The following is a 14,749-nucleotide window of genomic DNA, read 5'->3' as shown; positions in this document are numbered from 1 at the left end:
CATGTGAAAGATCCTTGGTTTGATTCCCAGAACCACCAAAGAAAAGCTTATTTATTCAACAAATGATTAGTTTTTGTCAATGTCTAAAATCTCCTAAATAATGTTTAATAAATTATCTAGAAAGTTGATATTAAAAACTACCCAACATTCTTAAGAATTCATGCAGCTATGATATAATCAAAGACTTAAAAAAAACTGAAACTATTATGACACAATTCATTTCAAATTAGCATGAATTTTTTACAGCTCTAAATTATGGTATGATGCTAACTGCACACTTGTCAAATCAGAGACTGAAAGGTGGAAAACTCAAGCGCTCTATTAATTAACTGTTAATCTCAGAACAAAGAGCAGTAATAAAAAGTACCTTCAGACAATATAAAACAGTTCTTTCTCCTAAACTCTTATCACTATTTAACTCTCCTGATTAAAAACATCCTCCTAATTTTAGCAGAAAAAGTCCATTCAAGTTGCATTTTGTTGAGTAGGGTGTTTTGTTTTGTTTTGTTTTGTTTTGTTTTGTTTTGTTGCAGGGTTTTGCTCTGTAGTGCAGACTGGCCTTAAACTCACTGTGTAGCCCCGGGCTGGCCTCGGACTCACAGCAATCTTCCTGCCTCAGTCTTCCAAATGCTGAGATTACAGGTGTGTGGCACCACACCCAGCTTGTTATTTTTAAGAAAATAGAAGCAAAGGATTGACTTGAAGACTTACTTATAATAAATCCACCTCAGTAGAAACCCAAACAGAAATTAGAAGTTTCACATCAGAAAATGAGATTTGATTGATATCTTGCTTGATACGGGTCTTGACAGTTTAAGGAAATCAATAAATTATACGTAAAGAGTGAACATAAAGTGCCTTGCAAAGTATAGAAAAACTAAGAAATAAACCAAGTATCAGATTCCATGTGATAAATGTTAGAAAGCTAATTGTGGGCAGTGAGTTCAATATTACATTGACTTCTTGTTTTCTTTATTGGCCCACTTCCTAGGGTTACCCAGTATTGACCAGCTGCAGGGCTAAGGCCGGAAATGCAGCCCCTAAGTCCCAGGCTATGAGTATTGCAGGCACAGTCTGGTTTGTTTATTTGTTTGTTTGTTTCTGAATGAGTTTGTCCTTAAGAATAACTGTTGGAGATAACTAAAATGTTGGAAACTCAGAAGGCAAAATGACCAAACACAATTGTATCCCTAATAATTTTACATAGAAATCACAATTAAACCTAATACTAAGCATGCATAATTTTATTCTGTGTCTTAGATGCCAGAAATAGGAGAAACAAATTAAACTATTGCTTTGATAATATTGCTATAAAGTAGCATGCCATTTGCCAAAAAAATCAAACCCGAAAAGTAAACATAAATGTAAAATATCCTGATTGGGACAAAATGCTATTTAAAGCTCCTCAGAGGTGCTTCAGGAAATAGTAACACTCAACATTTTCATTAAAAGCTTTGAATGAAGATGCCGATACTAATCAAATTTATACATGATTGGGAGAATTATATTTTTTAAAAATTAGGCCTAAAATAATATATAAACTTGTGAAGTTGGATAAATCTGTTAAATAAAATAATAAAAAATGGTTCATTTAGAAAAAGGAAATATGTGAAATAGTTCACTTAGAAAATAGTGGATGTTACAAAATACTGACAAGAACAGAAAACCAAGACATACGGAGAAAAGTGAAAGAAGTCAACAATGTGTCATTACTATAAAAATGTCATATTACATTTATTCTTCATTAGCATAATATTTAATGCAACTGAGTGAATTTATTTGTATCACTTTGATTTAATACCAAATGTAATTTGAAGTTCACTCTGGCAATATTATGTAATAGAAGAGACAGACAAATTACATCACTCAGAAAAAAATAGAAGAATTAATAAAAGATTAAGAAATACCTTCCATGCAAAAGTTACAGAAATGTGTTAGACCAGAAGAAAAGAAGGCAAAGAGGAAATGAAATAACACAACTAATATATAAATGGCAAGAAGTACGAAATAAAATGGGTAAGGGACTTTTCAGAGTCAGACATGGATTTGAATTCTACCTCAACCTCTTACTATCCACAGAAAATAAGGGCATAATTTCTTAAATAATCTCAACTCTCTAAATTTCTGCATTTGTAGAATTCAGAAAATCCTGCCAAGGATGGCAGGATTGCTGTGAGAATTAGATGATCTATTTAGTACAAAGTTTGCACAGGTTTATCAATCTCATTTCCTTATTAAATGAATTTAGTTAAAATGATGCTTTTATAGACCCAAAGAGGCGATACTAGGATAGAAACCGACTATGGATTATTTTTAAACCAAGTCATCTTTTCTCTCCAAATAAGGAGAATGGCCTGATTGAGATACACAAACCTACAGAACAAAAGTTGTTTGCAATATCTATTACATTTCGTGAGTGCCATTTCTCCTTCAACTATAGTTTACTCAGTATTCATATCATTTATGCCTAAAATTTAGCTTTGGAGATTTCTGACTCAACATGTTGTTTCCTACCAAACCCTCTGTATCCTTACCCTTTCTCATTCCACATACATATTTTTTACAATGATCTCTTTCCAGTCTCTTTCTTTAAAGGTCCATTTCTCTTATCACTTTTCTGACCACTTTGATCAAACTTTACCTATCAAGAATGCCGTATGAAATATGAGGTACTCCATGAGGTATTTTAGGAGGAAAATCTAGAAGGGTCTGTAATCTATAATAAACTCACCATTTTATGTATTTTATTGTACATAGTTACTAAAAAGGTTTTCTGGTACCTCTAGAAGAATTTAATAAAGAAAGATACAGTTTTTGTAATCTATTGCACATCCGACTGCCTAAAAAAGGAAAGAATGTATGATATACATGGGAAGGTGTGAATATGGACTCAATCATTTCAAGTACCTAGCAGTCTGTAGTGACTCACGTACCCTACCACAGACATATAAGATGCCTCATGTGTCAGATGAAGGCCCCAATTTTATAGAAATAGATCCCTTAGTAGCATGGAGGCTATTAAAAATGGAACTATTTATATAAAAAATTCATGGACGTTTCCTCTTCTTCTAAAGTGAAATAAATTTGATTATTCAAATCACATCTTTTTAAATACTGCAGTGCAAGAATTCAGAGATGAACATAACAAACATCTTGACATCAGGCAAGAGAATATTTAAGGAATTTTCAGCAGAAAAACCTAACAGTAATCCTTTTTCTTTTTTCCCTGGTACTAGAGTTTCGGCCTTGGCAACAAGCTACATTTCCAGCCCTTTTGTCAATTTTTTTTTTTTTTGAGACAGTGTCTCAGGGTTGATCTGTGATCCTCCTGCCTCAGCTTACCTCTCAGAGTGCTAGGATTACAGTTATCAATTCAAAACTAAACTACTGCTATTCATCTGATAAATTTTTTTTGTATTAAATTCTTTTATTGGTACATTGTAGGTATACAACACAATTACATTTCTCATTGGGAATTGTACCTTTACATAATGTATCTTGGTTCTTATTTTTTCCCCATTCCTAGCCCTTCCTTCACGCCCTCCACCTTTCCCTATTTACAAAGACTTTATTTCCATTTTTTCCACTTCTCATCATGTTTCCTTTCCCTTCTTTCCTTTCCCCTGCCCCTCCCACTACCTCTACCCCTTTGGACCTTTTCTTCCTATTTTACATTATCGATTATTCATTCTAATAACTGGTACATTTTAGGTATACAACATAATGACATTCATCATTGGAAATTTGCACCTTTACATAGTCTCTGTTGGTTCTTATTTTTCACCCTTACCCAGCCCTCCCCTCAACCCCTCCATTCCTCCCTATTTACAAAGATTTTGTTCCTATATTTCCATTTTCTCATATTAATCCCATTCCCTTCTATCCATTCCCTAGCCCTCCCACTTCCTTCCCCTTTGCCCCTTTTCTTCCTATTTCACATTACCTATTATACCTTTAGTCCTTATTTACACTTTCAGTTTCTCACACCAGAGAAACTATTCGGTATTTACATGTGTTTCCTATTTATTTCACTTAAGAGTATCGCCTCAATGTGGATCCATTTAGCAATAAATGTCTCTAATTTCTCATTTTTTGTGGCTGAGTAGTAATCCATTTTATTAAAAAAACCCCACATTTTCTTGATTCAGTCTCCAGTTGATGGGCATTTGGGCCGTTTCCAAGTTTTAGCTATTACAAACTGTGCTTCTATGAACATGGGTGCACATATATCACTGTGGTATGATTCTTTTAATTCTTTGGGGAAGATCCCCAGCAGTGGAATAGCTGGGTCAAATGGGACTTCCAGTCCTAGTTCTTTGAGGTATCTCCATACTGATTTCCACACTGGTTGCACCAGTCTACACTCCCACCAGCCATGGAGCAGTGTTCCTCTTTCCCCACAGCCCCACCAGCATTTGTTATTGGTTGATTTCATGATAGCAGCCATTCTTTCTGGGGTGAGGTGGAATCTCAGCGATGTTTTCATTTGCATCTTGTGAATGACCAGTGATGTTGAACATTTTTTCATATGTTTATTGGCCATGTCTACTTCTTTGTCTGAGAAATGTCTGTTCATTTCAGATGCCCATTTTTGGATTGGGTCTTTAAATTTGGGAGGTCTGATTTTTTAAGTTCTTTACAGATTCGAGATAGTAGACCTTTGTCTGAGGGACCGCTGGTGAAAAATTTTTCCCACATTGTGGGTTGTCTCTTCACACTGCTGCTGGCTTCTCTTGCTGTGCAGAAGCTTTTTAGTGAAAATAGACCCCACTTGTTGATTGTTTCTGCTAGTTCATTGGCAGCAGAGGTTTTGTTCATAAAATCTTTTCCTACACCGATGTCTTCAAGAGTTCTACCTAACCTCTGTTCCAGCCGGTTCAGCATTTCTCTTTTTATATTTAGATCTTTAATCCATTTTGATTTTAGATTAGTGCATGGTGAGAGATATAGGTCTAGTTTTAGTCTTTGGCAAGTTGAAACTCAATTTCTCCAGCACCATTTATGAAAGAGACTATCTTTCCTCCAGTGAGGATGTTTGCCTCCTTTGTCAAAGATGAGGTGGCTGAGTATGTCTAGAGTTGTTTCTGCATCTTCTAATCTGTTCCACTAGTCTTCAGGTCTGTTTCTTTGATAGTACCATGCTATTTTTATCACAGTAGCTTTGTAGTATACTTTCAAGTTGGGAGTTGTAATACCCCCTGCCACGTCTCTTTTGCCTAGAATTGCTCTTGCTGTTCTAGGTCTCTTCTTGTTCCAAATGAATTTTTGGATTATTTTCTCAAGGTTTGTGAAGTATGCTGTTGGACTTTCAATTGGGATGGCATTGAATCTATAGAGCAGTTTTGGAAGTATGGTCATTTTCACTATATTCATTCTTTCCACCCAGGAGCAAGGGATGTCTTTCCATTTTCTGATATCCTCTTTGATGTCTTTTTTCAGAGTGCTATGCTTTCAGAGTAGAGGCCTTTGATTTCTTTCATTAGGTTAATTCCTAGGTATTTCAGTTTTTTGGATGCTACTGTGAAGGTAGTCATTTCTCCAGTCCTTTTTCAGTGAGTCTGTTGTTTGTGTACAGGAAAGCTATTGATGTTTTTGTGTTGACCTTGTATGCAGCTGCTCTACTGAATTTGGTTATTAAGTCTAGAAGACTTTTGGTGGAATTCTTGGGGTCTTCTTTGTAGAGTATCATGGCATCTGCGAATAATGACAGTTTGATTTCTTCATTTCCTCTCTTTATTCATTTTATTTCTTTCTCTTCTCTAATTGCTGTGGCTAATGTTTCCAAAACTATATTGAACAAGAGTGGTGATAGTGGACATCCTTGTCTTGTTCCTGATTTTAGTTTGAAGGATTTTGGTTTTTAACCCTTTAGTATGACATTGGCTGTTGGTTTTTCATAGATGGCTTTTATCAGATTGAGGTAGAGACTGTCTATTCCAATTTTTTTGTAGGGTTTTTATCATAAATGCATGTTGGATTTTGTCAAATGCTTTTTCTGCATCTATTGAGATGATCGTATGATTTTTGTCCCTGGCTCTATTGATATAGTGTATTTCATTGATTGATTTGCATATGTTGAGCCATCCCTGCATTCCTGGGATGAATCCCACTTGGTCAGGGTGTATGATCTTCTTGATGATCTTCTGCATTCTATTTGCCAGGATCTTATTAAGGATTTTTGCATCTATGTTCATTAGTGACATTAGCCTACAGTTCTCTTTTTCAAGTGGGCTTTCTCTGCTTTGGGGATCAAGGTGATGTTTGCTTCCAGGAATAATTTTGGGAGTATTGGTTCCCTTTCAATTTCGTTGAAGAGTTTAAACAGTAGTGGCAGCAGTTCCTCTCTAAATGTCTTAAAGAATTCAACAGTGAAGCCATCAGGACCCGGGCTTTACTTGGTTGGTAAGTTTTTAATTATGTTTTCAATTTCATTGGCTGATATTGGGTGTTTATAATTTTTAGGTCTTCTTCATTCAATTTTGGTAATTCATATGTGTCTAGAAATCTGTCCATTTCTTCTGTGTTTTCCATCTTATTGGCATATAGGTTCTGGAAGTAGGTATTAATGATTCTTGGATTTCTGCTGGGTCTATTGTAATTTCTCCCTTTTCATTCCTAATTGCATGGATTTGGGCCTTTTCTTTCCTTTTTCTTATAAGGTTGGCTAAGGGTTTGTCAATTTTGTTTATTCTTTTGAAGAACCAACTCTTGGCTTCATTGATTTTTTTGTATTGTTTTCTTAGTCTCCATTGCATTGATTTCTGCCCTGATCTTTGTATTTTCCTCCCTTTTATGATCTTTGGGTTTATCCTGCTCTTCTCTTTCTAAAACCTTGATATTCAGCATCAGGTTGTTTAATTGGGCTCACTCTGTTTTCCTAATATGATTATTCACTGCTATAAATTTCCCTCATAAAACTGCTTTCATTGTGTTCCATAGATTCCGATATGTTGTATTGTCATTGTCATTTATTTGAAAGAGCTGTCTGATTTCTTTAATTTCCTCTGTGACCCACTGGTTATTCAGAAGTGTGTTGTTCAATTTCCATGTGTTTATGAAGTTTTTGCAGTTTCTTTTGCTGTTGATCTCCAATTTCATTGCACTACAGTCTGATAATATACAGGGGATAACTTCAGTTCCTTTGCACTTACCTAAATATATTCTATGAGCAAGTATGTGATCTATTTTGGAGAATGACCAGTGTGCAGTGGAAAAGAACATGCATTCTGATTTTGTGCAGTGAAACACTCTGTAAACATCTGTTAGGTTCATATCTTCAGTAGTTTGATTGAGTTCTAGTACTTCATTGCTTGTTTTTTGTCTAGTTGATCTATCTATTTGTGACAATGGGGTATTGAGGCCCCCCATTACTATTGTATTAGTGCTTATATGGTTTTTCATGTCCATTAGTATTTGCTTTATATAGTTGGGTGCACTAGTGTTTGGTGCATAGATATTTATGATTGTCATCTCTTCCTCTTGGATTGTTCCATTTACAAGGATATAGTGTGCTTCTTTGTCTCTCTTAATCAGTGTGGGTTTGAAATCCACTTGGTCTGCAAAGAGGATAACTACTCCTGCTTTTTGGGGGCTTCCTGTTACATGGAGTATTGTTTTCCACCCTTTAACTTTCAGTCTATGAATTTCTTTTTGAATTAAGTGTTTCTTGTATGCAACCTATTGTTGGATCTTGCTTCTTGACCCATTCTGCCAGTCTATTTCTTTTGATTTGTGAGTTGAGACCATTAACATTGATGGTCATAACTGATATGTTTTTAGTTATCATTGTCATGACTTTTTCTTTTTGTTTGATCCTCCCCCTTTGCTTTTTATTTCTTGTCATGCCTGGCAGATTCATTCTGCTGGGCTTCTTGGGGTTGTGATCCTCATTGTCTTTTCCTAGGACTTTGTCTAAAATTTTTTGGAGTGTTGGTTTGGTATTCATGAAGTTCCTAGGGTGCTCTTTGTCATGAAAGTATCTTATTTCACCATGAATTTTGAACGATAGTTTTGCAGGGTACATCAATCTGGTTTGGAGGTTGTTTTCCTTTAGGGCTTGAAACACATCACTCCAAGCTCTTCTTGCCTTGAGGGTTTGCACTGAGAAGTCTGCTGTGATTCTGATGGGCTTTCCTTTGTATGTGATTTGTTTCTTTTCTCGAACTACTTGTAGAATTTTGTTCTTCTGTTGGGTTTCTGGAATCTTAATTATATGCCTATGTGTAGATTTTTTTTTTTTATCAAAGCTAGTTGGAGTCCTATATGCCTCGCTTATCCGTATGTCAAATTCTTTTCCCGTGCTGGGAAGTTTTCTGCCATCACTTCTGTAGATAAAAATTCAGAAGGATTCCTGCATCATATGGCAGTCCTATTTTTAATTTTTTGAGGAACCTGTATATTATTTCCCACAGCAGCTGTACCAGTTTGTGTTGCCATCAACAGTGTACAAAGTCCCAAGTTTTCCACATCCTGGCCAATATACGTTGACTGTTTTTTCTTTGCAACTGTCATCCTGACAGGCATGAGGTGATAGATCATGGTAATTTTAATTTGCATTGGATTAGTGACATTCAGCATCTTTTCATATGTATATTTGCTGTCTGTGTGTCTTCTCTGTTTGGTCTTTAGATCATTTTGAAATTGGGTTATTAAGGTTTTTCATTATTGAATCATAAGAGTTCTCTAAATATTTTGAAAATTAACCCCTTAACCTGTTTGAAAATGTGCTCTCCAATTGCATCATTTGCTTCTTTACTGTTTCCTTTGCTGTTCAGAAGCTTCTTAGTTTGATTATAATCATTCTCACTTATTATTGCTCTTGTTGCCTGTGCTTTTTATGTCATGTCCATGAAATCACTGCCAATACCAATGTCATGAGGCTTTCTCCCTACATTTTCTTCTAGTAATTTTATAGTTTCAGAAATTATACTTCCTGATCGTGAGTTGATTTTATGTACGTGGTAGAATGAGATTAAAGTGCAATTTCATCCTTTGTACATAGATATTCTATTTTCCCAACACCATTTGTTGAAGAGACTATCCTTTCCCTGTTATGTATTCTTGGCCCTCTTCTCAAAGATTTGTTAAGCCTATATTTCTGGATTTATCTCTAGGCTCCTTTTTCTGTTCCATTGGTCTACATGTGTGTCTTTAAGTCAGTAGAGTTCTTAAAATTTTTGACCTGTGCCTCAGAGAGAAGATGTGAGGATTTGTGCAATTAAATCCTCAAGAGCCAGCCAGATGGAGCTCCAGATAGTAATGAAATAAATGCTACTTTTTTTCTTCATTTCCACAAAGTTTGGAAACAACCAAGAAACCTCTCTCATTGAAATATCCATTGGAAATCAAACGTCTCTGCTTTAAATTTCTAAAAGTTCTCCTGTGTGTGGTTCTTTGTGGCCCTGTGTTTGTTTTTTCCTGGAATACCCAAACTTATTCCTACCTTGAGACCTCGGTCTCCACCTAGTACTCTTTCCCCTCTTTCATCATATGTCTATATTGTATTCACACCTTAGTGTGATATTTCAAAAAAGTCCTTTCCCCGAGTGGTGGTCCTTTCTTACCTCTTGTTACTCTCTATGACTCTCTTTTCCTTACACTATGCCATTATCAAAGTTACTTTATTTATTGACTTATTTACCCATTTATACTCCCACCACCAAAATGTACATTCATAAGAGCTTTCTTCCAATTGTTTGCAGCAATATCCCAAAGACTTACAATACTGCCAGGTTCATCTGTGGGCGCTCAAAGAACACTGCTTAATGAAAAAATGTGAAGGATTTCTATATGGATGTGTGTCAGATCTTTTCTTCACAGGGAGGGAGCTACTAAGAAGAATATTGATTGCTTATCCAGAGGTTTGGGGACATGCATCCGCATCGCCTCTGCCAACCCCCAGCCCCAAGAGGCAGAGGAAAAGTAAACTTGTCTACAGTATTTCACAGGGATGCCTCCACCAGTCCTGCATTCCTCACGTTCTTCATTGATGGACAGTCCCAGCTGGGACAGCTGACGAGCACATTAACAACTCAATAGCAAAAGCCCAGACCTCTAAGAATCCTTCTTTCTCTCAAGCTGTATTCTTTTGAAACAAGCCCCACTCCTGAGTTCACCCAGAGTGCTTTCATGTGAATGTCTCACGAACACGCAGTTTTCATCACTGGGTTCTTTCTCAGAGCTGAGTCCAACCTTGGTTCCTTGACCCTATGTGGCTATGAGACTGTGTGACCCAGACAAACTTGACAAAAGTGCAATGGTGAGATACGAGAAGCAACAGGAGAATGTTGAATATTCTTGTACTTGTAATAATTTGAACCTCATTTCTTTGGCCTTGTTGTTGCTTTAATATACCAAGTTGACCTAAAATATACCTTTCTGGAGGTTTTGTTAGTATTTGTTAAATATAAATATATTTAATCTGTTTATTGGGATATATCCAACGTTTTCTTAATTCAAACCCTTAATTGGTAGTATTCGCTGTTAGAGGGTATCCAATTAATTTTCCACTTGTCTTAGATTTCATGTCAAAGGATTGTAATGTATCTTGGTTTGCTATATTGTTGTAATGTTCTTGCCATTGTGGATACAGGTGAGTGTGGGGAAACTTACCTCTTGTCTGTGAAACTACAAATTATGATAATAGGTCTAAATTAGTTCACAGATAAGCACCTTCACAGTTACTTACTTCTCTAAAAAGATTCTTTACCAATTGTTAAAGTTCATTTTGATAGAGAAAATATAATGTAAACATGAATATCTTTAAAATATATGTAGTCTCTTAAGACCTATAAGAGCTAAAAAATATTGTGTGTGAGTGTGCCTATAATTACTCCAACTGTAATATACAAACACAATAGGGAAATGGGGAACCTTAGCAGTTTTATATTGCACTGATTTATACAGTGCTAAATAGCTAACAGTAAGTAGAATTTTTTAAAATTGGATTTTCTTCTGGCACTTCAAGGAGATTATAGTCAATTTTCCTTTTTACTCATATTTCTATATGAATACTGACTTTCCTAATTTGATATGCATTTATTTAGCTATTTTACTATACACCTATATATAATACCTATATAGGAATCTCAGAATTTTAGGATATTTCTTGAAAACCAGGCTTATATTGCTAATAGGATGCAAAATTTTCACCTTCTAAAATTTTAAAAATTTTCCTTTGTTCATTGGCTGTGTGTCCAGATGTTTCTTTTTTAACATTTACAATTTACCAGGATTCTTTACCTTAACCATAACATGAAGTGATGGTTGAAGACAGCTGTCTTTTGTCCTTGTAGAGGGGAAAAAAGCAAAGCAAACCCTCTCTGTTTTAAAAGTAGAAATAAGTCTTATACCTTTTCATTTTATCACTATTTCCATAAAACAAAAAAGAATTTGATGGCTTTCAGTGAGATTTAACCAAATAAAATACTACACATTTAAAGCAGCATTTTCTCCTAGTATTATTTTATAAATATTCTATTACTTGCTGTTATTAGAACCACTAATATTTAGAATATTGTAATTTACTAGCAATAATAATTCTGAAACATTATAATGAGTTATTAAGTTGAGCATTTGTCTAACACTGGTTTAGAAAAGAATTTCAACAAAACATGCAAGAAAAGCAGAACAAGAAAGACTAGAAAATGGATCCATGTGTTTCTTGATAACTGATATCATTCCCACAGTTTGCAAAAGGGTAAACTTAGAAACAACAAAACTAAACAAGCTATGGGGGCCAGGGATTTAGCTCAGGTGCACCACACCTGCCTTGAAAGCACAAGGTCCTGAGTTCTATCCCTAGCACCAAAAAAAAAGTAAACAAGCCATGAAGCTATGACCTTGCCAACTCAAGAACTGGATGTGTACATTCACTGATGATTGTTGAAAACTCGTTTTGTCTTCTGTAAGTGGACTGGAAAGATGATGCACGTGTGTATTATACCAGCAAGAAGTTTCTTGACACTGAATAGAGAAAGGGTAAGTGAATTTTACCAAAAAGTACCTCTTGTCTCTGATATTTCCATCTTGGGTTTGAGGTGGGGTAAGAAAAAAAAGAAAGATCAAAATGAGATAAGAGAGGAAAATTGTGTAACTCTGAGCAAGATAAAGAATTTGGAAGGAAAAAAAAGAAATGTCCTTTTATTAATGGAACATCCAAGGTCTAATTAGACATATGAATGTTCCAGGACATATGAATAGGATACTGGGATTGCTGAGGTTGATACAAACAAAACCAATAGACTACTACTGCACAACATGGTGACTGTAGCCAGTAATAGTGGACTGCTTTCTTAAAAATCACTAGAAGTTTTCTCACCACAAAACCTGGCAGGTATATAAAAAATGAATACATTTATTTAGCATCCCAGAATGTATACACCTTTCAAAACATCACGTCACAACACATATATACACTTTGTATTTGTCCATTCAAATACTTTAAAATAAAAGCAACAGAATTGAACAAGCTCAAGATATTTTTTCACAGCTATTATTTATTGAAACCTTTTGTTTCCCAGTGAAAAGGTACTTAAACACAAAGTAATGAAATGTTAATTATGTTGATTTGATAAGTATATAAGGCATACATACATTGAAATATCATCCTGTACCCCCAAAATGTATAATTATTGCATGTTAATCAAAAACATTTTAAATGTTTGAAGAAATATAAATGTTACTACCCTGATTTGATCATTACACACTATATTTGTGTATCAAATTATCCTACTCTACCTTACAAATTTATACAATTTAAAAATCTCTTTAATGGGTAACTTTTCAAGATTTTAAAATTATTTTTATTAGTACATATTAATAACACAGAACACTGAGTTTTATTTGGGGAAAGCGGTATGTGCATATAACATACCTTGATTATTTTCAATCTCATCGCCTCTCTCTTCTTTTCTTCTCCCCCCCACCATGACTCCTTTCCCCATCTCCAAAAGCTTACCTTCTAGTTTTGTCATTTCTCAACAGATAACTTTTTTTTTCTTTTGTGGTAGTGGGGATTGAACCCAGGGCCTTCACACTAAGCTGCATCCTTGATCCTTTAAAAAATTATGTTTTGCTTTTTGAGACTGAGTCTTGCTAAATTGCCCAAGCTGGGTTCCAACTTGATCCTCCTGCCTCCAACCCCTAGAGTGCCAGGATTGTGGGCATGTGCCACCATGCTGGGCTTTTAACAGGGAATTTTTAAAGTGTACGTTACTAATGAAAGCTGAGCAGTTCTGCAATTTAATTGTTCAAACTGAAGAAGCAAGGCATTTATAGTTTCAAAATTAATACTTCATTCTGAAATTTCACCTTTTGTTTTTGCCTCATTCAGAGAAGGATCTACAAAAATACAAGACATGGTTGGCCACAGGGATATCTAAGGCTCAAAGTTCCAAAGTGGGTGTGGAATTGAAAATCCTGAGTATCGTGAGAACAAGGAAAAATTAAATGATGATTTGATGAAGTCATTTACATGACGATTAACAAGTTAACATGGAGGTTCCATTGTCCAATATTTGGAGGACATGGGCGGTCAGAAAAAAGGATTCTGGCAGCTTTCACCTGCAATTTATGTAAGATCTAAAGCAAGTTTAGCAGGGAGTGGTGAACGACTGGAGCTGCATTAGAAAACAACCTCTGGGCTGGCTTTGAACTCTTTTTCATCATTATTTTATTGGAGTTTGTCTTTGGGTTGGTAGAAGGTAAAGGGAAATCACAGGAGACTAGCCTTTAGTTGCTAAAACAAAGCTCTGCTTTACTGATTGCTGGAGTGGCTTTTCAAAGGCAAAGCCAGTGAGGGATATTAAAATTCCTTGTTTCTGTGGCCCAGGAGCTGAGGTTCTTTTTTTTTTCTTAATTTTTAATTCTCAATAGCAAAAAGTATATTTCAACGTATCTTACATTTACCTTGAAACATCCTCAGTATTTTCTTTTTTTCAGTGTGAATGGCACTTGGGGAAGATAAAGACAGGAAAACACAAAAAAGGAACCTACAAAGGGTGCGAAGAGGGGTCTACTATCGTAAAATCTCACAACCGGACAGATCTGGGCCACTGCTCCTTACTCACTCTTTTCTGTGGTTGACCCCAGGGCTCAAAGACGTTAAAACGGTTGCCTAAAACCCAGACCTAAAAAGTCAGGACCCTCTAGATTTCCACTCCCACCCTCTTTCCTCTGTGCTGCCTCTAGAGTTAGATGGAGAAACTACAGACAAAAGTGAGAAGGCGAAGCGCCGGAGAGGGTCACAGTTAGCTGAGTCAAGAGCCGTTGCCTCGACTGAGAAGCAGCTCCTTCCGGCCCTGAAAGCTCCAAATAGCTACCGCTGGAGGTCTGCGAGGCTGTGTTCCGCCCTGAAGATCAGCCTCAGCAACGAAGTGCATAGCTCGCCCTTCACACCTTCCAGGCTGATCCAAGCGGTCGAACATTTCGTGGGCTTGTTCTTTTACTACACGCTTCCTCACCTAGGCCTTGGGGGTTTCTTTCTACCCTTTCTGCCCTCGTTATTCCCACATATTTATCCTGGATTTATTTATAAGCGCAAGTCCTAGCGGCACCTCAGGTAGACAGGAAAGATAGCTGGATTGATTTCGGCACTAGTCCAGAGAACCATTCCCGCCATCTCCCCAACTTTAGCTACATCAGAGAGGCCTTCGGGGATCGCTTGTGGCGGGGAGGGGTGCCTTCGGTGGCGCTGGTGAGCAGCTGGGGTGAGGGGGGACTTCGAGCTGTCGCCTGGGCGGAGGCGCGG

Source organism: Heterocephalus glaber, unplaced genomic scaffold (assembly GCF_053883595.1).
Source record: "Heterocephalus glaber isolate CG9 unplaced genomic scaffold, H.glaber_assembly_v1.0 deba00001465, whole genome shotgun sequence".
NCBI classification, from domain to species: Eukaryota; Metazoa; Chordata; class Mammalia; order Rodentia; family Bathyergidae; genus Heterocephalus; species Heterocephalus glaber.
Note: the sequence above shows the minus strand (reverse complement) of the source record.